Raw genomic sequence first — 25306 nt, 5'->3', positions numbered from 1 at the left:
TGGGGTTTTTGGTAGACTCGCAGTTTGGATGCTAGAATCTTATCTACGCATAAATGACTACTGACTTCATGGTTACTGGATTAGAGATTTTTTGGGGAATTAGTTCTTCTTTCCTGATTCTTTGTAGAAAACAACCAATTCCTAAAAGCCATTCCTTTATAAAACAGCATTATCACTGTGTACATTATTAATACCTTTCACTATCAATGTTATTAGACTATATAGATTTAGGTGGGAAAAAAGTCGAAGTATTTGTAAATCAGGAGTTTCTGATATGATATCGAGCCCAACACAAACAAATCAGGCTAATATTGCATCCTGGTAAGTGGGAAGCACACTGAAGGTGAGTCCAGTGCCAGATTCTCCAGTTTTATCTTCTCCCTGTTCTTTTCACAGAGCTCATATGAAGGAGACTCTCCTAGAAAACTCATGAGAGACATAATTCATCTCTGCACGCTATTCATGCTTTTCTCCTGAACATGGTGGTAACCCCTGCTAGCAAATGGAGGCATTTTGTTTTAGGGGAGGAGTAACTAAAATTTACTCCTATGCTTGTAATAACTGGTTGGCAGATGAGAGAGTTTAAAAAATTCTAATTAATTTATAACACATAAACGTCATTAACAATATGTCTGAGGTCCTGTTGCACAGCTCAAATCAAAATACCAGCCTTTTGCAATATTCAGAAGTGTTTGTCCCCTCAAACTAACAGAAACCTCTCACCTTCTGCATGGCACAGGGAATCATGCAATATTTTCTTTTGAAGAATGAGAAGCTGTTGACATGCTAACAGCCATACTTGTTTAGGAAGACACAAAAGTCTTTTAAAAGAGCATTTAGAATTTTTTTAAACAGTTGTTTCAGGCTGTTATATTTTTAATAAGCTCTATTGCTTAGTCAAGAGGTTTGCAAAAAAACCCCAAAACAAACAAAAAAACCCCCCAACCCAAAACCAAACAACTAAACAGATAAGCATAGTAAAGTGTCTGTAGTTAAATTCAGCTATATCTGTGTATTTATATTTAAAGCTGTATTTCTTCACTGGGGAAAGGAACAGGAGTACACAGATGTTCTGGATACCCATTGCTACTTGTCTTAACTCTTCATCACAGCTCCCTCTTTCATGGCCTGTGAAGTATCTGTTGGTCTAAGAATCTCTGTTGACAAATGCAGGAAGAAAGACTGTGAATACCTTCCACTTAAACACAAACAAAAAGGCATAGATACCTCTTCAAAGGTCAAGTCACTTCCTGTTAGATGGCTGTGAGGAGGATGAGAGGCATTAAGTTCTGGAAGTGCTGATTTCTTTCTGATTGCTAAAAGGGGTAGCTGGGCCTATTTGTTTGAATTTGCATAACTTATTTTAAATCTTTCAGTTCTGTGAATGGAAAATCACTGTAGTTTTGGTGACATCCCTATGAACAAACTCATAAAGGAAACTTCAAATTTATAAGCTCCTGACCTGATCCCATTATTCAGCAAAAGCTTCTTTCCGTCAATTCCTTTTACAGGACAATTGCAGTAAACAATGATTTTTCTTAGCTTGACCTCAAGATACCTGAAAAGCTGTGTTACTGAGAAAGGGAAAAGTTTGTTTTCCAACTATGGACTCAAAGTAGGTAGAAGGCAAGATGTGCCACAAAGCTGGAATCATGCAGCACTAGCTCCCCACTGACCATGCCTTTTTTGTCTATAGGATTGTCTCTCCACTTGCACAGAGGGGACAATATGTGATACCGATGATTTTATGATTTGATCCTTGTATGTAGTGCCTATATGTGTACTGTAAAGGTCCCTTGCTTCTCCCTCCCTGCCCTTGATAAGCTACCCAATTTCCTCTGCACACTAGCTAGGGCTCCTGTACTGACCTACTCCACAACCCAGGTTACATCATGTTGAAAGGCTTCCTTTTTTTTTCTTTTTTTTTTTTTTCTTAATCTTCCATTTTACCTTCCAAGCTAATGAGTTATATGGATCTTGAAAGAAAAAATCTGAGCTGAGAAATGTGGAATGCAATGTGGAAAACAGCCTTTCTTGGGTTTTGTTTAGCTGTAGTTCAGAAAGGGACAAACAGCAAATGCTTGAGCACAGGCCAGATGGAAACTACTTCAAGTACTATTTCAAGTGTAATGGAACTGAGGTGCTTTTAGCATACCGTACTCATTAGGTACTTGTAACATCCAGCACTTCTAAGTGCTGTAGTCTGACAACTCTTTTACACAGTGCTCTGAAAAAAATCTATAGTGCATTTTGACTCAATGAAGTTTTAGCAGAAATTAACTTGGGCTTTTTGGACATTCATCGCATTCACAGGAGAATGAAATACTGCTGAGGCACTAACTCAGATTTAAGAACAGAGGAATATTTTCTATAGCCACATTTTAGCTCTGCAAGAATGTGCTTTCACAGGGCTGCTTTCTCACAGTCAAATTAAACAAGTAAAAAGGCATTTGTTTCGTATTGCAAACCAAATTATATCAGCTGCAAGGCTTTTGTAGCTTGTTGGTCATAGTAAACACTACACCTGTTGATGAAAGGCAGAAGTTGTCTTAGTTTTGTCATGAATATGAGTAAGTTTTCTACATTTTGCCTGTGAATTTGTACAAGTTAAAAATGTGAATGACTGTGTGCTGGAACACTTTAAAAAGTATGGTGCTTGTCTATGAGATAAGAAAGTTTCATTCTGTGTATTCTTAGCTTAAAGTACCTGAGAATCTCCACCTCACTGAGAGGAACTGGTATATTAACATCTATTTCCAAATAAAAAAAATTACATATTTTAAACCTGCAATATCACATTCAATTTATAGAAAATGCAGAAAAAAACCCCAGCAAATTGGAAGGAATTAAAAGAAGACCAGTAAAAGAAATAAATTAAATCAAGGAAAAATTGATTTTTGAGGGATCTGTGTTAGTAGATCACTGGTTTGGAACCAATTTATTAAATCCAAGATAATGCTAGGCAGGCATAAGAACCCACTGATACACATCTTATTCAGGACCAACACATAATTGCGGGAACATACATACATGCATTACAGCAACTATCTGTAAGGGTTTTGAGAGTGTAAACACCACAAAGATATGATTTAAGCATGAGTGAAATTAACAATATGAGCTACACAAAGATACAATAATGTTATGAAAAAATTAGTGATTACATCTAGGGAGAAATTTTTGGCTCTGGAATAGCCTCCTGAGAAAACAATGGGAGCCCCTATTGTCTGATTCCTTTAAACAGAACTGAGAAAAAGCACTGGAAAAACATCGCTCAGAGAACAATCGTTTACCAGGAGAGGAATGGAAAAATGAGTTTATCATCTTAGATCATTTAATCTGACCATGACTTTTGTGATTCTGTGAAACCATACAGCTGCCTTAAAAAGATGTTCCTGGAGGCCTAATTCATTGCATAATAGACACCCAGCTACTTGCAGTTATTAAGAAACATGCTGAAAAATATCTAGAGAGTTTTTCCTGCGGAAAACAACAATGTCCTTCACTTTCTTAGATATTTCATTCCTTCACAGTTTATGTAGATGGTTTTTTTTGTGGGAAAGTAAGAGACAGTAGGGTTTTCCACACTATACAAATCTTTGCTGATTGAGGAGCCTGACATGGCTTTTAGTATTCTGTTCATACTGCAGGTAAGTATCTCTCCAGTATTTGGGATCTTAAGAAACTTTACTGCTGAGTAGGACGATGTTAGATGAAAATTCAAGGGAAGAGGAAATTCAAAACTTATCTCCTTGTACGAAGGAAGCCTAAGAAAGGGACACAAGATACTGTGTTGACAGGGAAAAGGTCTCAGTATTGGAGTTCAGGTGCTACTCAGCCACTTGCCTTCAGAAAGCAGCTTGAAAGGCAGCAAGCAGAAGATGCTTATTATTTAGTTGGCATATGAGGTCAAATCCAGACAGGAATTGAGTCTGCTGTCATCATGGCATGGGTGTAGCCTTGCCAACTGAAAATATGTCACATCTCCATCTGTGCTAAAACATATGTGGAAATAAAAGTAAGAGAGCATGATGCCCTAGGGTCTTGAGTGAGGCCAAAGTCCCAGAGAAAGTAGAGGGATGCCAAGACCTCACAGAGGGCTTTGGTAACGGAGAAGACCCACAGGGACTGGGAGGTGGTGCACTGACCCCCAGAGCCCTGGAGTGGGTGAGCAGTCAGTCCCTTTAAATACCATTGCTGAACTATGGACTCCCAAATGCTGGCACACGGTAATAGTAAGTCTAGCATGAGGGGAAGGTGCCAGCGCGTTCACCAGCCTCCTTCCCTCTCCTGCTTCACCGTCACCTGCCCTTCACCCACCCTCCAGGCTCATGGCCCTTTGCATTCACTGGCAGTTCAGTATGCAGCTGCTGCTGCAGTAAGGTTTTAGCTTGAGCAGACTTTAAGATGTGTCACACCTTGGACTGGTGCCATGGGAAATAATACAAAACAATAATAGGCTATTGCTTGTCGCATGGTAACTAACATTCCTAACAAATACAGATTAAAAGAAATTAATGATGATAACTGCAATCAATGCTATTGTACTAGCTATTGAAATACTTAAGATGATCAGTATCTGTATCCCTAAGGACAGCTTACCAGATATTTTATTTTAGGCTGCAACCATCTATCTAAAGAAAAGATTCACATTAGTATTTTGCATTTTAATCCAGCAGAAAGAAGTGTGATATAAGTCAGTGGTTATAACTAAGACAGGATAAATTCCAGCTAGAAAAAAAAGTGTATTTTTTACAGTGGAAAATTAATCACTTCTACAGCCTGTCTGTATGTGTGTGTGCATACACAGGTGTATATATACATACACATACATGTGTTAACACACAGCAAGTTGTATATACATAAATGCATATATTATCTATAATAATATACCAATGTATATAATTAATACAGCAACAATTACATTAACATAGCAGTATTAGGGTATATATTCTATATAGGTATTAAGTATATATTATATAGAATCAATTATAATATGCAACATACATAATAATATACAGCTTATAATACTACATAATATATTGTTATAGTATAACACAATAGGAATATAATATGATTAATAAATGTTATATATGTTTAAAGTGGTAGTGAGCACTGCAGCAGCCTTTGAGTAAAGCAAGGTCTCTTTTTATGAAAGGCAATTTTCAAGAATCTCAACCTTTTGAAAAGATGTTAAGAGCCTGATGGAGAAATCTCTGTGCGATACTTTATAACCTGATTTTTGGAAATTAATTCAGGTGATCATGATGCAGTTCTGACACCATTACAGATGTGAGCTACAATTCAAGGAGCAATTGCCAAAAGTAATGAGCAACTGACAGCTGTGCGGTGGAGCAGGCTGGTCCTCCCAAGCTAGTCAAAGTGTCTAAACATCCAGATATGAAAGCAAGACAGCAAATCAAAACTGACATTCACCAGAGGACAAGAATAGGATGTGTAAGGAGCTGAAATCACATTTATCCCGTGCAGTGCCTCTCAGTATTTCTGATGCACGTGACAAAGAGCTATGCTGACGATTTATTGGTCCTATGGTTATCAATTTGTCTCATATAAAGGAAAGTAAACCAATTTACATAAAGAGTAAAGGAGCTGGTAGGAAGTGGATGGAGTCACCACCTGTTTCAACAGAAACAGAATTGGGCACTGAAAGAATAATGAATCTTTTATTGTTTGCAAACAATTAACTTCTGAAGTTAAAGCACTTCCCTCAGCAGAAACAAGTGAACTTTCTAGATGGTTAAGGAGTGTCATCAGGATTTGGCAGCTGGTAATGGAATGACCAGGAACACAGCACGAACAAAGCTCCACATTACCCTCACAAAACCTTTATTTCTGCTTGTATGAGGTCAAGGCGAAGATTATTCTTACAAAAAAAAAAAAATTAGAAGCAAATGAATTACTATGGTTACTTCCATTTGTGGGTAGACACTTTTATCCCATCTAATAATACCTATGCAGGCTTCAGTTTATTTTTTTCTCTATTGAATCACCCTGCCTGAAAACATCAGGAAATATGTGAACATAAGCCTGAGTTATTCTATGTTTTCTGCTATGTAGCTGAAGCCATTAACTCAGTTTGTGAAGTGTACTTACAATGTCACATGCAATGATGAGGTTTACAAGAACAGACTTGGACAAAAAGTCAGCAGAAACGGTGAATAGTTCCATAAAGCAGCAGCCTGCAATGTCTTTACTAAACACATCACAGGATCGTCTCCAGTCCTTAGAACCTACACCAATGGTTCAAGACCTGATGAAACAAAAAGTATCTCATGCACCTTGATTTGTAGTGGTATGGATAAGATTTTATAGACTTCTTAAATATTGTACAAGATAGATTTTATAAAGTAATATTTTTACTCCTTTTTATGTAGCAGTGCTGAAAAAAAAGCCAGAGGAGTCACACTGCAACAGATTCTTTTTGTCTAAATTACAACATATAGTATACATATTATACATATTACAAAAGCCTCAAACAGAGCACTTGACTTTGAGCCTTAAAATTCTGTTATATACTTGTGTGCAAAAAAATATTTTTACCTGTACATGTCCAAAACAGGAAAATATTTATATTTCTTTGCAAACACATTGCTCCAGTGGTAAACTGCAGCCTTTGTAGTGCTCTACAAATACATAGGCAGAGACCTGTTCCCTTTTCAGTGCACCAGTTAGTGTGCTGCCAATACAGCCAATGCCAATTCATATAGGATGAAACAATGCAGTATATGATGGTAGTATGTTGTAGAAAATAAATCCTGAAATAAAAGGAAAGAAATACATGCCCAAAGCTTGAAAAACAGAATGCTTGAGACCTTAAACCTTGGTTTCAGACTACTGGTGGAATTTAACATGGTTCAGTACAGTATGAAACTGTTAGCTCTCCAGCATCTGAACTCGTGTCTCATCCTCTTTCTGTAGGACTTCTACCTACCTTGTGAGAAGAAATGAGAAGTGCCTGGAAGACTTGTTCTGTTTTTCAATTTTTTTAATGCTGAAAGTATTTGTTTCTCTGATGCTTGGGAAATACACACTTTGACTGAACTTCCTTTCTTGTAAGAGACCTCAGTGTACAATTATCCTTTCCTTCCTGTTGCAAAATATTTTGACTTGTGATGATTAGAGTGGATCAGAGAAAGCAACAAAATATTTGCCAACATTATATCTTTCTTCCTTTCCTCCCTTTTCTACCCTTAAGAAAAGGAGCTTACCTTTCATTTATTGTTGACATTGAAAACTTAGAAGTCTGGCAATTTTTCCAAGGTATGTTGAATACTCAAGATACCATCAATATAATCTGAACCTTTAGAAAGATCTCATATACTAAGTACTATCTTCAACTGTGTATGTTATATTCATGCTTCAATACCTGTCCTGATCTTCCCCTGGATTTCCGACGGAGCTTGATCTATGAAAGGCATAAATCCTCCCACTAGAAAAAGGCTTTCCTTCCCACCCTGTTTGCACAGCTGTGCTTAGCAGAGTCTTTTGAACAGGAGTTCCCTGCCTGTAAGGAAAACGTGCTCACTGCAGCAGCCTGCTGGAGATCACTGGTTTCCTGGTCCCCCAAACCCTTAAAATGTTGCTAATATGGGCTATCAGGGGTAGCCCACCTTAATGAGTTGGCATGTGTAGAAGGTTTGTGACTGGTACTGAAATTTAATCATCCTGTAGGTACTGCATTTTCATCATTTCACTTTATTCCAGAAAGGTCAGACACCCTTATTTACCTAGACCTTTAAGCTCTCACACAGGTAACAGGCAGTTTGGGACCCATCTATGTGCCTGAGCAAGTTGCTTGTGCCATTTTAGATGTCCTGTGGTACCTGAGACATGGCACAGCTCCTATCTGTGGGAGGCCCATGTTATTCTGAAGCAAGAGTTGGATACAAGGTAGGATGCCTGTGTATCCTCCTGCTATTTCGGACATTGATATTCAGATACCTGAGTCCAAATCTTTTATTTTCCCCTTTTCAGCATGCAGTAGTTTTGATTCAACTTCCTCCTTTGGTGATCTTTTTTTCCCTCTGGAACATTCTACTGAGCTCTCAAAATGCTTGCTCGCCCTTGTACTGAGTTCCAAGTTTTCTCGTCCACTCCTCTCTAAGTGAGGACCACAAAGACTTCGGGAACACTGCTACATAGGCCTAGACTTTAGATATTTTCCTTTAACTGTTTTATTTTACATCTGCATGTGTAAAACAGCAGCTGTATCTATCTCACCCAGCATATCTTCCCAGAACCCATGAGGAAATTGTCAAAGTATTACACAAGGCCTGCTGCTTTTCCATCCTAACCAATGGCTTTAGTCAATGTCATGGTGTGCCCTGACTCTGTGTATGTGTTACTAAATGGATAGGTCTCAGCAGTGGGTTCTGAGCCCTGAAAGAAGACCTCTAAATAGTATCCAGACCTCAGCACTTTCTCTGAAAAGGCAAGGGCTCCCAGATGTTCCCAGTCAGAGCTGCCAGCCCAGCCCAGTCCCCTTAGAGACCACAGAGTGTTTAAAAGTGTGTGAAAACTGGTTGCTTATGTACCTGCTTGGATAACATTTGACTTCTTTCACCTTAATCCATTCCCTTGAGGGGATGAGTAACTCAGTAACCTGCATCGCTTCTTCTCCAGTCTCTGAGGTGATTTAAGGTTTTATACCTGAATGGTTTGCATGGCTTTGCACACTCAGCACTGGCCATGAGAGCTAGTCTTCTATTCTGTACTCTGAAGAGCATTGCTTAACTCCACAGCTCAGGTCTTCTGGGCAACTTTATTTTTTCTGGACATTTCCTTCTGTGACTGGCTGTTGGGGTTTTGTCTTTGTTATGCATGGTAAAGTTGTTTATTTATTTAATACTGAATTCTTGGGCTCCAGTACTGTTGGTTGCCTTTGTTCTTTGTGAGCCAAAATACTCCTTACTGCCGATGGACAAGGGTCATTCAGTGACTGTGTAAGGAGTGGGAGAGAGCTTAGTGGGAGAAGGTCAGAAGCTGAGTTATTTAGAGTGATTTCCTCCCTATTCCTCTGTTTCTTCCAGCAGTGGCTTCACATGGGAACGGGTGTACACATTACACATAAGAGCACACTGGCACGTGGGACCAACACTTTCCAGGAACAATGTCAGAGTGGGGCTACCTGAGGGGGGCTGGATTTTCCAGCCTTCATTCTGATTCATAGCAGTTTGGGTAAGGGTAAATATGATGCTGTTTGTAATTAAATATGTGCAACAGTATGCACCTCCTCAGAGCTCCTCTGCTGCCCACATGGTGAGCCCCAGGCAGTGCCATCTAGCTCAGAAGAATAAACAAACCATTCAAGACCTTTGTTTGCCCGTGAGTCATGAGGGGGCTGCTCACTGGAGTATTAAGAAAGATAAACATATGGCAAAACTCTAAAGACTATTTCTGGAAACCTTGACTGGAGGGAACAGCTAATCCATTGTTCAGAGTCTGCAGAGTATTAAACGGCTGGCGAGAGGAATGGGAGCAGGAAAAAAGAAAAAAAACCCAAAAATCTGAGAGATCAAAAATTCAGAATGGTTGTAATTACCCATGTAGGCACAAGGGCTTTGTGGAAAATGGAGGATGAGTGACACAGGGGACTTGTGGGAGGGGTTGGATCTGTGTGCAGTCATAACAGGAGGCAGTTGCTATCCGTCTCCTCAGGAAGTAAACAGGGAGTATCGTGCATTATTTGGCTGTTATTCCAAAGGGAAAGAATATTGGTTGGAGATGATTAATAATTATTTGCTGATTGCAGTTAGTAGAAAACCAGTGACGCATTTTCCCCATGCACTTCATCTGAAGGGCCAGAGGGAATATTATACCTGAAAATGCAAGGGCCTCCATTTTTGTGATTGGCATGTTTTTTTGTTGAAAAGGAACATCTCTTTCCTCTTCATTACCCATTTTATTTTCTGCTGTTTTAGTAGTTTCATTTATTACTGCAAATTAAAACATCACAGATGTATGCAGAATCTTGTGGTGTTTCATGAGGTGCTGCTCAGGAGAAGCAATGCAGTGACCGCAACATTTCCTGAGGCACAGACCTTTGCACCTCGCATACCCTGGTGCAAGTGAGTCCCTGTGCTTTCTTCTGTTATACTGAAGAATAATGTGCAGCAACAGATATTTAATAAAATAATTGCAGGTGTTCAGTGGAGTAATATGGCTTCCTCCTTTATTTTAGTTACATTGGTCAAGCTGTTTGGAGTGAAACTTACCTATGAAGACCTTAACAACATACCAATCTGGTATTGAGCTTCAGACAGCAACTATAACTGAGTAAAAAGGACAGTACCTCTTAGTATCTCTTGATGTAGACAGGCACTTGTGAGTTGGATTAGGATTTAAACCAATAGGTAACACTGAATCAGATTATGATTATTTCCTCTAAATAAATTTGAGTGAGTTAAGAGTTCAGGATGATAAGTAGTCTCAGGTACTGGTATAAATGTGGCTTGAGTTTGAATAGAGAACTAGTAGACAGCAGCCTAGAGATAAAGGTGGGTCTTTTGAGGGGTGCAGTTTGCAGATTAATCCTCTGGATTTAGTCTTAATCCTAGCTCCAAAATGCTGGCTGCCCTGGGCCTGTGCGCTATTCCCAAGACACTGACTGACTCCTAACCTACCCCTTGACCACAGCCACCTACTGCCTCTAATCCTATTTTAGCAAAAATATCACATATAATCTTAATCTACCCAGTGCCTGCAGTTTAACCAAAACCACCACTGAGGCCTGAACCTCAGATCACTTACTGTGGCCTACCACTGCACTGTGCCCACTGTGCCAGGTCCTAACCAGATGCTGAGACCTCCGCTCCCCTGTGCTCTGCCTGGTCTGCACCACAAGCAACCTTTGATGGCGGCCCTGGCACAAAGCCACGTGCTGACCTGCAGCTCCGCCAGCCCTGAGGCTGCCCTCTGAAAACATTGCCTGCCAGCCACAGCCACAGCCCTGCCTGAAGTCCTGCACGTTAGCATGTACCCATAGCACTATAACCTTACCCAGTTTCTGCTAGCCTGAAGTCACCCCTTGGCCCAAGACCTAATGTGTGGCTGGGTGCAGTCGGAGGCCTCATTTTCAGCCCTACCAGCTAGATCTAAGAAAAATCAGGTATGGTCTGTTGTCTTCAAACTTCTTATTACTTCAAGACTTCCAAATGATCTCTTCTTTCATGCCAGAGCCACGTTACTCTGCCGTCCCACCTACAGCACTGTTTTGACTCAACAACTCCTGCAGTGCAATGCTACCTGACTCACAGAATCCTGACTGTATGCTGCATGTTGGATTCATCCTCAGGCCCATCCCGAAGCCATCTACTAGTCCAAATCCTAAACCCATTCTGGCACGGTTTTGGACCTAGCCCAGCTACCTTACTAGCTTCAAACCTACCCTCAACCCTGTGCTTCCTTCTAGTTCTTATCTAATCTAACACAGATGTGGGCAGTAGGTATTTACTAAAACTGACCAAAAATATCATGTGATGTCCCCCTACCAGTTTCAAACTGGTTTACATCTAATTTTAGGTCTCATAGTGGTCATAACCTAAGATCCAAATGGTTCTTACCATTGGTTCTTACAAATGGTTCTTACCAAAAAGTGACTTACCAGTAGGTCACCTATGGCTTATCTCTTTGCTAGCCTGCGATCACCAGATGAGATACATCATAAACCTGCTGCTCAGCCACATACTGCTTCTGCCTGAAACTCTACATGGAGACTACCTACTGCCTCCAAACCCCAGGCCAATGTTATTGTTAGACATAACTTTATTCCTAACTCTTTGCTCTTTATTTGTCCCAATCCCATCTGCAGCTTCTTCTGTTAACTCCAACAAAAAGTTGCCTACCAGCTGAGTCCAAACTCTGTCTCAACACAGCTTCTTGGGCTGTGAAAGTATAATGTCACTCCAGCTCTTTGTGAAGAATAAGATTTCACAATTCTCACTTGATTTGAATTATATTTCAACACAATGGCACAAAAAGCCAGTACAGAAAGCAGACCAAAAATCTCTATTCAAAATGGAATTTGCAGATGAGCACTTAGGGGAAGCTTGCTCCCCTAATAATCCCGATTTATTCCTATTCTGAAATAGAATAGTCACAATTTCAAGGTGTTATCCCTATCTACAAGAAAGGTTTAGAAATGTATCTGTCAATTTTCCTGAGTAAAATGCCTTATCATATTATTGACCTGGCCTATCTATTTGATCACCTCTGGTATCTTCTGAATGCATTCACTAATTTCAACTTGACTTGTCACAAAGACTAAATTTTCAAGTTCTTTGAAATGTGGTTAGAAGCAAGGAAGCTGGATGGGTTTCTTCCAGAAGGAGAGGAAGGCAGAGCTAAGCCTTAGGAGGTTTTGCCTGGCAGAAGCTGCCCACTCAGTCAGAAGACATGGTTCAGACAAGGAACCATCATTTATGTGGTTCTAGATGAACCATAGCCTGTACTATCTCATGGCTCACATAGGACACAGAAAGTGGGGAGTCGAGAGTAGCAGGGATAAAGATTATTACTTGGGAGGTTTGATTTCATTTGTGTTAAAGCAGTAACATTTTGGGGAAAAGGGAGAGGAGTTTCAGCACATGTAAATCAGGACTCTTAAGTAACTGTGACTCCAGAGGCTAGGATATTTTTTGTGGGGATCATGAAAATATTGTAGGTGTGGGCAGCAATGAACAGGACTGCAAACCATTTGGGGTAAGAACTGTTTTTACTTTAAGCATCCTAGAACAATGCAGACCCTCCTTACTCAGGGCTTCTACATGGAGCTGTTATTAGGAACAACATTGTGTGTATCAGAAAATTAATAGCAGTAGAAAGGAACAAGTAGCTCTTGCTCCACTCTCATTCTATGATTACCTAAATCTTTGGAAATGCAGAGGGAGGAGGTGATTATGTAGCTGTACTTGCAGCTGAGGTTCTGGCAGGAAGCATTAATGGCACAGGGCTCAGTTATTCTGCTTGTGTGAGTAGTGTCCCCTGACAAAAATAGACAGACACTGCTGTCTGTAGTTTGTGAAGAGCAGCTGAGGGAAGCAAAACAATCTTTGGAGGTGGTCGGCCAGGAGTGGCCAAGGGCAGCTGGAAGGGAAGGAAGCGCTGAGTAAAACCTTTGCAAAACTGGCAGAAATGTCAAGGTGACAGTGTCTTCTTTACGAATGAAGACATTTACCTTCAGCTGCTTCCCGTCTGCAAGCAGGGCTGCAGGCAGAGCTTATCCTTCTCATCCAGTGACGGTGGCTGCTCCTGCCTTGCCATTGGTCTGCCTGTGCCTGTGTCCATTTCCTGTGGAAACAGAAGATATGGGCAGGAGAAAAGACATATTTGGTAATGTTTCTCTTCAAAGCGCCTTTTTCACAAGGCTGCCTCAGCTGCAAAATGTTAAGGAAAAAAAAAGATCTTGGAACCAACTCCAGACAGACCCTAATGCCTACAAATTTGTCTAAGTAAGCCAAGTACAGAAAGGCAAAACATGAAGAAGGCTCATTATTTGACTGCTAGGGACACTCAAATAACCAGACATGCCAGTACTTAAGATCTTCATATTTCAGACGGCTTACCTTTCATATCCTCCCTCATCCTGCACTCCCACCCTTCTCACTTCTTATATTTCCCTTCATCCCCCAGTAACTCCACTGCATTTAAAATTGTTTATAGAACATATAAAATACAAAAATATTCTTTAAAATACCTATGGGGAAACAGTCTGTTCATCCAACCGTCTGTTTGGTGGAGCCATTCACAGCTTCCCAAATTGCTTCAGCTAGTTGCTTCCACGATCATTTTTTTCCTCTCCAGAAAGTCCAAAAGAGCTTGGCAGGTCAATTTCTATTTTGTTTTAAAAAGAATTGACTGAGGAGGTGCTATGGAGCTTAGAGCATTGGGCGAATCTCTCTGATTCACTGTTCTGCCAGAGCTGTGCTCAGGGCAGGAGTGGAGTGCCTGTGCTCAATTTTGACATTTCCTGGGCAGTTAATTCTCCCCAAGAAATTTTAGAGCATCACAGGACTGCTAAATGGAGAGCCACCATCGCTGGCCAGGAGGGGCAATTTGCATTCCCTTGGTTTAGTACACATCCAAGATACCCCCTGGAGACCTGTGCAGGGCAAAAATACTCACAAGTTGTAAATTCATCAATAAAACCAGTGTTTTAGCTATTGCCAAAACAACTTCACAAATTCAACCAAAATCCATGACTAGTTTTAGCAGGGCAAGGATTGTTCTTCAGCTGTTCACAAAAGTACAGGAATAAAGGCAAAGGGGATATTCTCAATCTAACTAGTATTTTTTCAGTATTATCTATCATAATTCAGTTGGTCCTCACATGATTTATGAAAATTACCAACTTTAATTTCTCATTCTAAAGTGGATTTAACACTCTGAAATGGTCTATCAGTGGATATTCAAATATAATGGTCCTTTCCATTATTTTGTTCTTCAAGACTAGATTGATCACCTGTGGGATACAAATTGAATACAGTAGTGAACAGAAACTGATATATGCTTTTAAACCTGAATGAAGACTACAAGGTTTTTTTTGCCACAGCTTCCTCAAATCTAGTTTTGTGGCTCATGGATTCTTATTAGTATGTGTTGGTTATCATCCACAGCCTCCTCCAGCCTCTGTGAAGCTTGAATTTGTCCCCAAACCATAAACTGCATTCAGTCTGATGAGTGACTCCAATACAACATAAAAACTTTAAGGGGTGGTTAGCGTGCAGACACTTTGCATTTGTATTTAATAATGTTGCTTATGATACTGAAATAATAATTGTTTTCATAGCTTGTAATGCCAAAATTGGCTATTCAAACAACTAGTCTGACCTCCCATATAATCCCGGCCATAGAATTGAACTGTTTGGCTAACAAATGGTAGACTTTCACAGCACAGCCAAGTAACTGCCTGCAGCTGCTAAGTTGCATAAAACATAGGGTTTTTTCCTTCCTCCTCCAGTGGACTGATGAAGAAACTGTAGTCTAGAAATTATTTTGTAAGAATACTGTTTATAGTATGAGTAGGACAGACAGAAATACGAGAAAAGCTCTGGAGCTGCCAAAAATCTCATTTTTTGGAAGAGCAGCCCTTGGGCTTTGAGAAAGTACTGTAGGAAAAATGTTATTTAAATGAGATAATTTCTGTCTCACTACAAAATAATTATTCCCTGACATAAAAAAAATTTTGCAGACCCCCTCCAGCCTTCCTTGCTAGGGACAGGCAGTGTAGCATCCCCTCTTCTTTCTAGTTCTGCAGAGTTTGGGGAGCAGCTGAAAAACTTAGGTTATTCAAAAAAATTGGCAGGTTATGGTTAGGCTTAAATTGTTCATTTAATATTCATTTTGCCTTATAGGACAAGCAAAGTATATAGCATTTTTTTCCTTTTTCTGGCCTGAGGTTGCAAAAGGACCTTTTAATTCATACAGAAAGCTTTCTATGACTGTTACACTAAGTGATGCTAATGGCAGCTATGCTTTACACAGCAGTGGCTGTGACATATCTTCCTGCTTGTTCACTGTATAGTTTGGCAATGGATCTGTGGAATTAGTATTGTTGAAGTCAGAGACAAAATTCTCCTTTCCTTCAGAGGTAAGAAGTCTGGACCAGCCCTGCTTCCTCCTTGCAGCTAAAATGTTCCCAAAACAATGATACTTTTATAAAAAAAGAACTAGGCTAATGGGAATAAATGTTAATACCTTTCATTTTGTTGTTTCATGAGTCATTGTGTTGCACTTCTGTTATCTTACTCTTTGCATCCCAGGCTCTCTCACACATCATACTGCGTTTTTCAGACAACCCATCCCACTGAAGGAAAGAGGATCAGCCAGCATTTACAGGGGTGACAAACACTCAACATATATTAGTGGTGTGTACAGAAAGTAAACTTCAGTGTGTACATGATGTGATCTGGCTCACATATATCCACATACTAACACCAGCACAGGAAGAGTTCATATGAAAAGGGTGAGGGACTGTCAAGACCTTGTCATTTGGTGGCCCTTTAAGGTTATAGCAGCAAGCTGGGAGAAGTGATTATTACCCTTCACACAGCACTTGTGAGGCTGCACCTGGAGTGCTGAGTCCAGTTTTGGGCTCCTCAGTACAAGACAGACATGAACATTCTGGAGAGAGTCCAGTGTAGTTTCACCAAGCTGGTCAGGGGCCTGGACCACATGATGTGCAAAGAGTGACTGAGGGAGATGTATTTGCTCAACCTAAAGGGTAGAAAGGGCTCAGGAGTGTCTGACTGATATCTACAACTACTTAAAAGGTGGTTGGAGAGAAGATGGAGCCAAAGTCTCCCTGGAGCTCCACTGTGACAGAGTGATAAGCAGCAGGCACACGTTGAAACAAATAATCAAATTTACAACGCACGTGAGATATTATAGTATGAAGAGTATTTATTCAGTTAAATACTTCTTTGGGACGGGAAATGGTGGTGTCTGGAGACATATCTTGGGCTCTCATAAGACTTTATGGCCTTTCAGTCTAGAGTCAGTTGAGATCAAGAGATCTGGAGATATGTGAGGTCTGTCAGAGGACTGAATCTTTGTGCTAGCCTTAGACCAATACAAGAGCCTTCCTGCTTGGGTGAGAAGATAGGGTTGGCTGAATTCGAGGTAACCACAGGGTTTGTAAATGATACTCTGTAAAGGCAGAGTGAAAGGTTTTGAAGTTTGACCATATTTAGTCTGAGTGAAAGAAGAAAATGTGAGGTTTTTCCTGAACAGCATTAAAGGTGATTGATACTTACCTTAGGAGAGTGTGTTATTCGTATTATTCATACTGTCAAGTGATAGAAGACAGGTTCCAGCTCATGTCCTGCTTGCCTCACCCCCATCCTTTCCCAGGCCAATTGAGGAGATGGTTCAGCCCCACAAGGTGTGTGGTAGGGCCATGCTTGTTGCAGCTGTGGAAGGTCCATAGGAGCCTGCCAAGTGGAGGGGGTATCCCAGCTCCTCAGGAGTGCTCCCACAGGAGGGCAGAGATATGGCTGTTCGCACAGCATGCCCGTGCTCTGCTGTTCAGTGCATTCATTTAGTGAACTTCAGAAGAATCATCAGCTCAGGTACTTCTTAAAAACCATGAATGGTTAATTTATTTCTGCAAACCTGCTTCCATTGAATTTCAGTCTTGACATTTCTTACCCAGAAACCTATGACATTTTAGACAATAAGTTATACTTCTAAAATGTACAAATCAAAAGACATGTAGTTCAAAGATTTCCTTAAGAAGAGGTATCTTAGAAGGAAATGCAAGCTTGATGAGCAAAGAGTTCTAAGGATCTAAGGATCTTCTATAATTCAGAACAATTTTTCTCAAAATATTAGTGAATGTGAGATACAGGTGTTCTTTAGGGCCGATCTGTGGATACCACAGTGGAGCAATCTATATGGCTGCATCCATCAAACTGATTAATGTTTACAAACATTACTAAGGCACAAGTTTTGAGATGCCTTACCTCACATGCATTTCCTGAGACTGTATCAGAAATTGTGGGTCCTGGAAACAAAACTGGTATCTGCACCTGACTGAGTGTTTTATTCATGTTTCCACGCTAGGATGAGGATGGGAAGCTTATTGTCCCTTATTAAGCCCCGTGTTCCCTACAGGGAGGAAATAGAAGCTTGCAGTCCAGATGAGAGTCACTGGCCAGGCCCCAAATCCAGTTGATGAGGGAGCAGGATGGTGGGGAGTTGTAGAGTAAACCTGCCCAGCAGGCCAGTTATGTATATGGCTTATCCAATTTTATCTGTAGTGCATAGACATAAGTAGAGCTCACCATCAAATGATGCATCCTACTCTGGACTTTCCAAGTCACTGGAGAATAGGTTACATCATTGAATGATAACTGCTCTGTGTTAAAAAATATTTGTAGTGACAAATATTCTTAAAAGTAATTCACGCAGGTCAAAACATCTGTCTGACTGATGCTATACCTGTGTGAGACAATAACACATGAGTCTGGGGGTCTATTTGAAGAGTGTAGATAGTATCCAGATAGTTCAGATAATCTGGGGACACCAGACATCTTCTGAATAGGAAATACAAGAGATTCTCTCATCTGGTATTTGTTTACTTGAATAAGGAAGTTTTTAAAGCTTTATACCTTTATTCCACAGTCTGGAAGCTGGCAGCAGTGGGCACAAAAACTGGAATGAACTGACCTTTCCAACTTTTATCAGACAAAGACAACCTCTGTGCCTTTCTCTGCGTCTCACCCCAACTCCCTAGAGAACAGGACAGGACTGGTCCACTTCATTTTTCCTTCAATTTTTTCCTTTCCTTCAGTTTGTTTCCTTTACCACTTTGCACCTGTTTTTAAAATGCAAGTTACTACTGAAGTTATTCCTTGTTTCTGGAAGAGACAGATGGACTCTGGGAATCAAAGTCATGGCATCTTCCTTGTGCAGGTTGACAGAAATAGCTCCCCTGAAATACGCTGTTTAACTAAACACAGATGGTCTCTTCATGATGGGACATGGTGAGTTAAGAAGACAGGCAATACCACACACACACATAAAGCAAGTAAATCTGAGAATGACAATTCTCCTGCAGGCTGTAAAGCAAGCTGTGCAGGCAGCATCTCAAGGATGCAGTGTAACTGTGAATCATGCTCTTTGCAAACTTCCATTAAGTAAATTTGGGAAAAGACACAGAACTGTTGCAGACCTTGACCTGATGCTTTGGCTTCCTAAAGGCAGGCCTTATTCCTATCTGAACTCCACCATCACACATAGCTGTGAAATTGAACCTGGGCTCATAATCTAGCATAGTAATTGTCAGTAATACCATGTAGGAATCTCACCTATCTCTGGTGTGTTGTCTGCTAAAGGAGACCATGTGGCATTTCAGCAGGGCTGTACATAGCCTGTCTTCTACTAGGCACACTGTCTCACTTCTGCAAATATGTGTTACAAATTCAAATATTCACAGCACTGAAGAGATGTTAGCTACCTGGTTAAAGTGATGAGCAGTATACTTGGAAGTATCTGGGCATTATTTCTGCCTAATTCTGTAGCATCCAGTAGTCACTATGACTTAGCAGTCAAATTGACTGGTTTTTAAATAAAATTATATGACTAGTTTTAATGAATTTGTTATCAAACCTGATGAAGTGTCCCTCTGTGTTTGTATAACTTTAACATATAATGATGTTCAGAGTTTTTAGCTCTCACACATTGTCCTATCAGCAAAAGTTTAAGTTGCTGGGAAGGCTATTGAGATCTTTTTAGCTGCTACCAACAAGCTAAATAGTGCAGTCTCAGTTCATGGTTAATTAACTACTAACCTTAAAAAGGGTATGGGGCAACAGAGAACACAGTAGGTTGAAAAGACTTTTTAATTGGCTTGTTGTCTGTTTGATTATTATCTGCAAAAAATACATGGAGGGAAAAATAGCAACATCATTATATGTACCCAAGTAGTTTATAGACAGCAGAGGCATCTGGAAGAATTTCATCTCCCAGACCTATTTTGTTACACTGGCTCAAGTGTTAGTAGTCCACAATAAGAATTTTTGAACCAGCAGAAAATATCTTTATGCATGCAGATTTTGCTTCAGAGACTGGAAACCTATCAAAAAAGTTTTGGTTTAAAAATTGTTGATACAGAATGATGCTACTACATGCTACAGAGTATTGTTAGAAATTCAATTTTCTGCATAGTTTTAAAATATTGCAAGAACACATGATCATGGTGGTAGAATGGAGGACTTGATTTTTTCCTGGTTTTTAGATTACATCCCTTTCGGATGTAACCTAGATTTAATCAGTCTATTTTCCCATGTTGCTTGTGATCATTCAATAAGGAAAATGATATCTAAAATTACGTTTAGAGCAGGTAAATGAGGATCACAATTTGGCTTTTTCTCAGATTGAATATTCAGAATGGTTCATCTATCTATGTCTCATTTTTATGTGAATTAAAAAAGCTTCAGATACCCACAAACATGCTGTGAAAGGTAATGTAAGTTTATAAAATGTGTTGGGATCCTCAGATGAAAGGCATTATAAAAACACAAAGTATTTTTTCATAGTAAAATTTATTGATGTGGTTTCTTTTCCACCTGCCAGATTCAAATGCTATGGTATGCAATAATTACAATTTAAAAGAATAAAATTAATTCTAATTTATTGTATTATAACATGTATTTATTGTATTACTACAAAAATCTCAAACATGATACAGCTCTCTCAAGTGTAAGCTAAGAAGCACAGCTAGTTGAGAAAACTGTTTTTCTGGTGTCTCCAGAAAAGCCTCTTTTATCAAGGGGAGAAAAAATCTGATTATATTTTCAGTACAAATTATATCTGACACAGGGCACACACATCCTGAGGTAAAGGTCATTTTGTGGTGTAGTACACGAGTCTTGCATATACACCTCTTGAACTTGTGGACAAATGTTTCTTTCACAATGAGATAATCCTATTAAACCATCCTGAGCGTAGAAAGAGAGTCTAAGTATCCTGATAAAATATCAGCAAAATGATTGCACAATGTTATATCGTTGCTCTTTATATAAATAGAATACAGTTGTCACATCCAAAAACTCAGCATTAATTCAGTCAGAACATGGAATTGTGGCCTTTGAGTAGTGATTAGAATATTAATAAACTTGGCTGCATTTGTTACACATGGAAAACAGATGGAAATGTAGGCGCCAAGACAGTTGCTTACATTCCTATTTACAGCTTTTCTGCAATACACTATAATTTGTCAGTGTTTGAACTTTTGACCCTTGGTCATCTTGAAAAGATACCAATAGGCTTTGGAATAAGCTGAGTCAAAGGGGCAGAAGGAGTCAGGTGTGGAGGGAAAATCCCAAAGCAGATGGCTACATGGCCTTGAAGAGTTCCAGCTGTGGGAACTCTTGACTCAGCAAGCAATGAAGAAATGGCAGGGGTAGCAGCTTCTGCAAGCAAGCAAAAAAGCCAAGGAAACAACAGATAAAATTCCCTGGGAAAAAGATCTATTTGCCCCAAACTTACCAATGACCTACATTATACTTTGTTGTCTATATAATAAATAACATGCTACCTTTTTCAAGTGCTTGAGTCTCTGCTCAGAATTATTCTACAGCAGAACACACCAAATTCCTGGACCTTATTTGAACAAAATCCTTAACTGGGGGGAGCCATGCATGTTGAATACAGTGTCCCTATGGAGTGGGCAGCTGGTGCAGCTGTGCTATTGCCCAAAAGCCAGATGAGAGCATGGTCTAACCTGTGACTAGTGAGGACTGCTCATAGTTGGCCAGATATGTGGCATTTCATTGCATGTAACATGGGCCAGACCAGCCACCCCAGCTCACTGACAAAATCAGAAAATGGTGCACGAGTATATTTTCAGTACTACTGTGATTGATTCTCTTTACAGCTAAATTACAAAAATTCCTTTATAACAATGGGTCTGTGAAGGAAAAGGAGTTTTGCTACTTGCACTTCATACATTTTTTGTTCTGGCTATCAGGAAATCATAGACAGGAGCAATGGAGAAAGTCTGCATGGCTTTTCACGATGCTGGAAGCTAAGTTCCCAGAAGACAGGCTTTAATGTGTATATTAATTAATACAATGTATAGTAATTAATATAATGTAAGGTATGCGATAGCATTTGCACTATTTGGGAGTGACATCCTTCAGTAGCCCAACTTACCTCTGCCTTCACATTGTACTGGAAAACCTAATACATGCTTAACAAAGATGAAAACGTTTGAAGGTACTTAATTGCTGAATCCAACATACACTGTGGTTCCTACTGCTACCCTCACTTCAGAATAAATCACATGGATCAATGCTTGTATTCTTTGTCAAAATTACTGAAGACATCATTCCAACCTTTGACTGAACACAATGTCGTTAGTTGTGTAAGTTATCTTCAGGAAGCAGATGACATCTTTAAATTCCTTTTGCAAGGTGCCAAGTTAGCTGGTCTGAGGACTTAAATCCACAGCTCACCCACAGATGAGACACAGTCTTCTTCTTGGCAGTCAATACTTCCCATATTGCCTTCAGATGTATGCATGCCATTCCTGGAAGAAGCAATTCCATAAATAACTCTAGCACATGTTTAAATCCCTAGCACATGTTTAAATGCATCCCTTTTGAGGAAAGCACATGCTTAAAATTAAGCATGTGGCCCAAGTACTTTGATGAATAGCAATGCTTTCCTAAACTGGGGACAGTAGGAAGGAGACTCTGAGATATCCATGCCCAAACTCCAGCTGAGATGCTTTCAGTGATGTGGGTACCACTTGGTGCTGTACCAAAACCAACAAGCTGTCTCCTGTAAATCACTAAGCAACTGTCAATTAGTGATGTGTGCTGCTTGTTTGAAATATGCCTTACATTTACTTTCCTAACTGAAATTTTGCTTTTGGACCAGGTCCTTTTTTCTTTTTTTTTTCTTTATAGTACAGGGTTGGTCAAAAGCGGGTGGAATGAAAGGAAGTCCTAGCTCTTTGCAAGAGCCTCAATAAGGTTATAGAAGTTTCAGGGGAAGTTTTAGTTTGCTTTTTGTTTAAGGTTGTTTTCCTAAATGTTTCTGAGACTCAGGAAAATGAACCTCAATCCTTTAATGAGCACGGGCTTCCTGAGGTTTCCCCCTTCCCTGCATTTGAAATACCTCTGCCTACCTCTAGCCAAAAGGGGAACTGTTTCGCTTTTTGTGGTTTCGCGATCATTTCAAGATTTTATTCATGGACTGATGTTTATAGTGTCCCACCAAAGGTCTGAAGGAATCTTTTTCTTTTTTTTTTTCCTGTCTGTCTTTTCTGGTTTTGTTTTCAGAAACACAAAATAGGAAATTATTTTAGCAGAAAAATGACTTCTTAAATTAATCAAACTATTACGATTGACCCTGCTTGTTTGTTCATTAAAAAATGAAGCAGAATGGTCAGTTTCTGCCAAATAAAACACTCTCGGCTATTTCAATTACTGTTTTAATTGGCCAAGCCTGCCTGTCAGATTATCCTCTAATCTGTACAAGAATGTTGTTTGGAAAAGATGAGGCATGCCTGACTTGGAGGCCACATGCGTCGCTCCAGCACATTCTGGTCCAAATATTGTGGTGTTAGCACAGTGGAGCTACACAACACTGAAGATGGTAGGTTCTGTGTTTGCTTCCTTCTAGAGATCCCACGCAAGACACATTGCCCATATCATTGTGTGGAAATGTCTGAAAACACTGATGGGAGAGAAAGAAGTGAAAGTGAAAACTCCAAAGCTCTAGCGCATTCGGGTGTGTTTACATATCATCAGAGCTGTCATTAGGCTGAGTTTAATAACTGTTACCAGAAAAATTGTGGAAAATCAGTCTTGGGACCTGTGAACCCTCACAGAGAGGCTTCTCCATTGTTTTGACTCAGGATCTACCAATTCAGTGAATCTGTGTCTTCTATAGACATCAATATTCTGTAAGAACAAATTGTAACTATGCTGCTGTCCTAAGACCTAACATTCATATCTACATTAGACTGCTCTGCTTTTCAATCTAGGAAGCCTGGCTTCCTTACCATATGCCCAGTGTAGTCATTTAAGCCTGAGAAAGCAACTGAGATTAAGGAAAAAGAAAGCCCAATCATATAATTGCATTTTACACAAACAGAATTGTTTTAAAATGAGGCACAAAAATAGGAATCTTAAAATATATGGGTTTAATTGCATAAGACTTCACTCGACACAGACTTCTTGCATCACCTTGGACAATCTTCTGTAGTTAGCTCCATGCCTCCATTTCCCGCTCCAGCAGAGTGGGAACACTGCCCAAGTTTTATGAACCTTGTCTCCATGCTCCTGAAGACAAAGATCCTTATTATGCATACAATGCCCAGCAGAGTGTAGACCTGATTTCAGTAGAAATGCTGAGATCCCACTGAAATACCAAGTCTGTGTTTTCAGATTGATTTTTACATAAGACCCGTGTACGTGGACAAATGCTATTCTTGAATAAAGTGAGAGGAATGGCATGGAAAATTGTAACATTTGTACAGAAGTTTTATTGTGTTGTCTCAAGTTCTAGTGTTATACATAACCATCATTGCCACGCTGATTTGCTGAGGTCAGTGTGATTATTTTTTTTTTGTTAGGTTTTTTTTTTTCTTCTTTGTGTATTTGCTTCTTTCTTAGATGACTACAGCTGTTTTCCCTTTGTACACCAGAGCTGTCCTTCTTGCAGCTCCCTATGCACACGAGTTGCTAATTGCTCCTTAGGCAAAGCCAAAGTGGAAAAGTCAGGAAGATCACATACAACACATACAAGTCCCTGAAGGGGTCAGGGGAAGACCTGTTTTTTAAAAGTGTTTTGATATAATGGTAGAAAGGGACATATCACAGAGAAACTAGTCTGAGGTTAAGCTCTGCACAGAACTGACTTCTATTTTGGAAGAAGTATAATGATTTTCCACACTTATTGTATCCTTCTTTTATGTTTTATGTATGAAGAGGTGCACATCATGTTTACAAATATTTCATCATGTGCAAGTTCAGAATCAAGCTATGGTGACAATGATGACATGCTTTATCATAAGAATGCAACACATTTAACCTTTTCAATAGGAGTACTTAGCAGAGGGGATGGTAAGAACCACTGAAAAAGATAAATCAGCCCTTCATACAAACACATCAGCTGCATTTAACCAACAGCAGATGAGCTTGTGTCTGTTCCTCTTCCTGACTATACATACCCACACAACCTCTTCACAGAGTGTAGCGTTGCTCTTTGTCGTGTCAAGTTACAAGATTAACATGACAATCCTGTTCAGCACATTTATGCCCCTGTGCAATTTTATTCAGTTCTGATCAGAAGGTTATTAAAAACTGTTTTTTGGAAGCAAAGGGAAAGTTCACCATGTATTTTCCTGCTTCTTGCATCCTTCCGCTAAACTACTGCCTTCTGCTGGAGAGGATACTGGTCTTGGCAGGTCTTTGTTCTAAAACAACATGTATCTACTTTAAAGTTTGACCGAACCAGAACTGTACTTTGGAAGTGGATATGACAGTCCTACCTGTTTCCTGTGCTTTACTTTGCATCATGGAGCTGGTTTAGGATTAACTTGATTGCTCCTGTAGCTAGATAATGGGACTGCAGCTGACACCCTCCAGCTCAACTTGGATCTTTAGTTCCTCGTGCCAGGCAAGGGTTAGTCTGAAGTCTGAAAAATGCTGAAATGTATATGATTTTGGATGTGAGGTCCTTAGCACCAATTACTTAGCTCTGCAAGTTCTCCTCTGTTGGTATGAAGTACATGTTGATGCAGATACATACATGGATTGCAACCCACGTACAATCA

This window comes from Falco cherrug, chromosome 6, assembly GCF_023634085.1.
Source record: "Falco cherrug isolate bFalChe1 chromosome 6, bFalChe1.pri, whole genome shotgun sequence".
In the NCBI taxonomy this organism is placed as follows: domain Eukaryota; kingdom Metazoa; phylum Chordata; class Aves; order Falconiformes; family Falconidae; genus Falco; species Falco cherrug.
Note: the sequence above shows the minus strand (reverse complement) of the source record.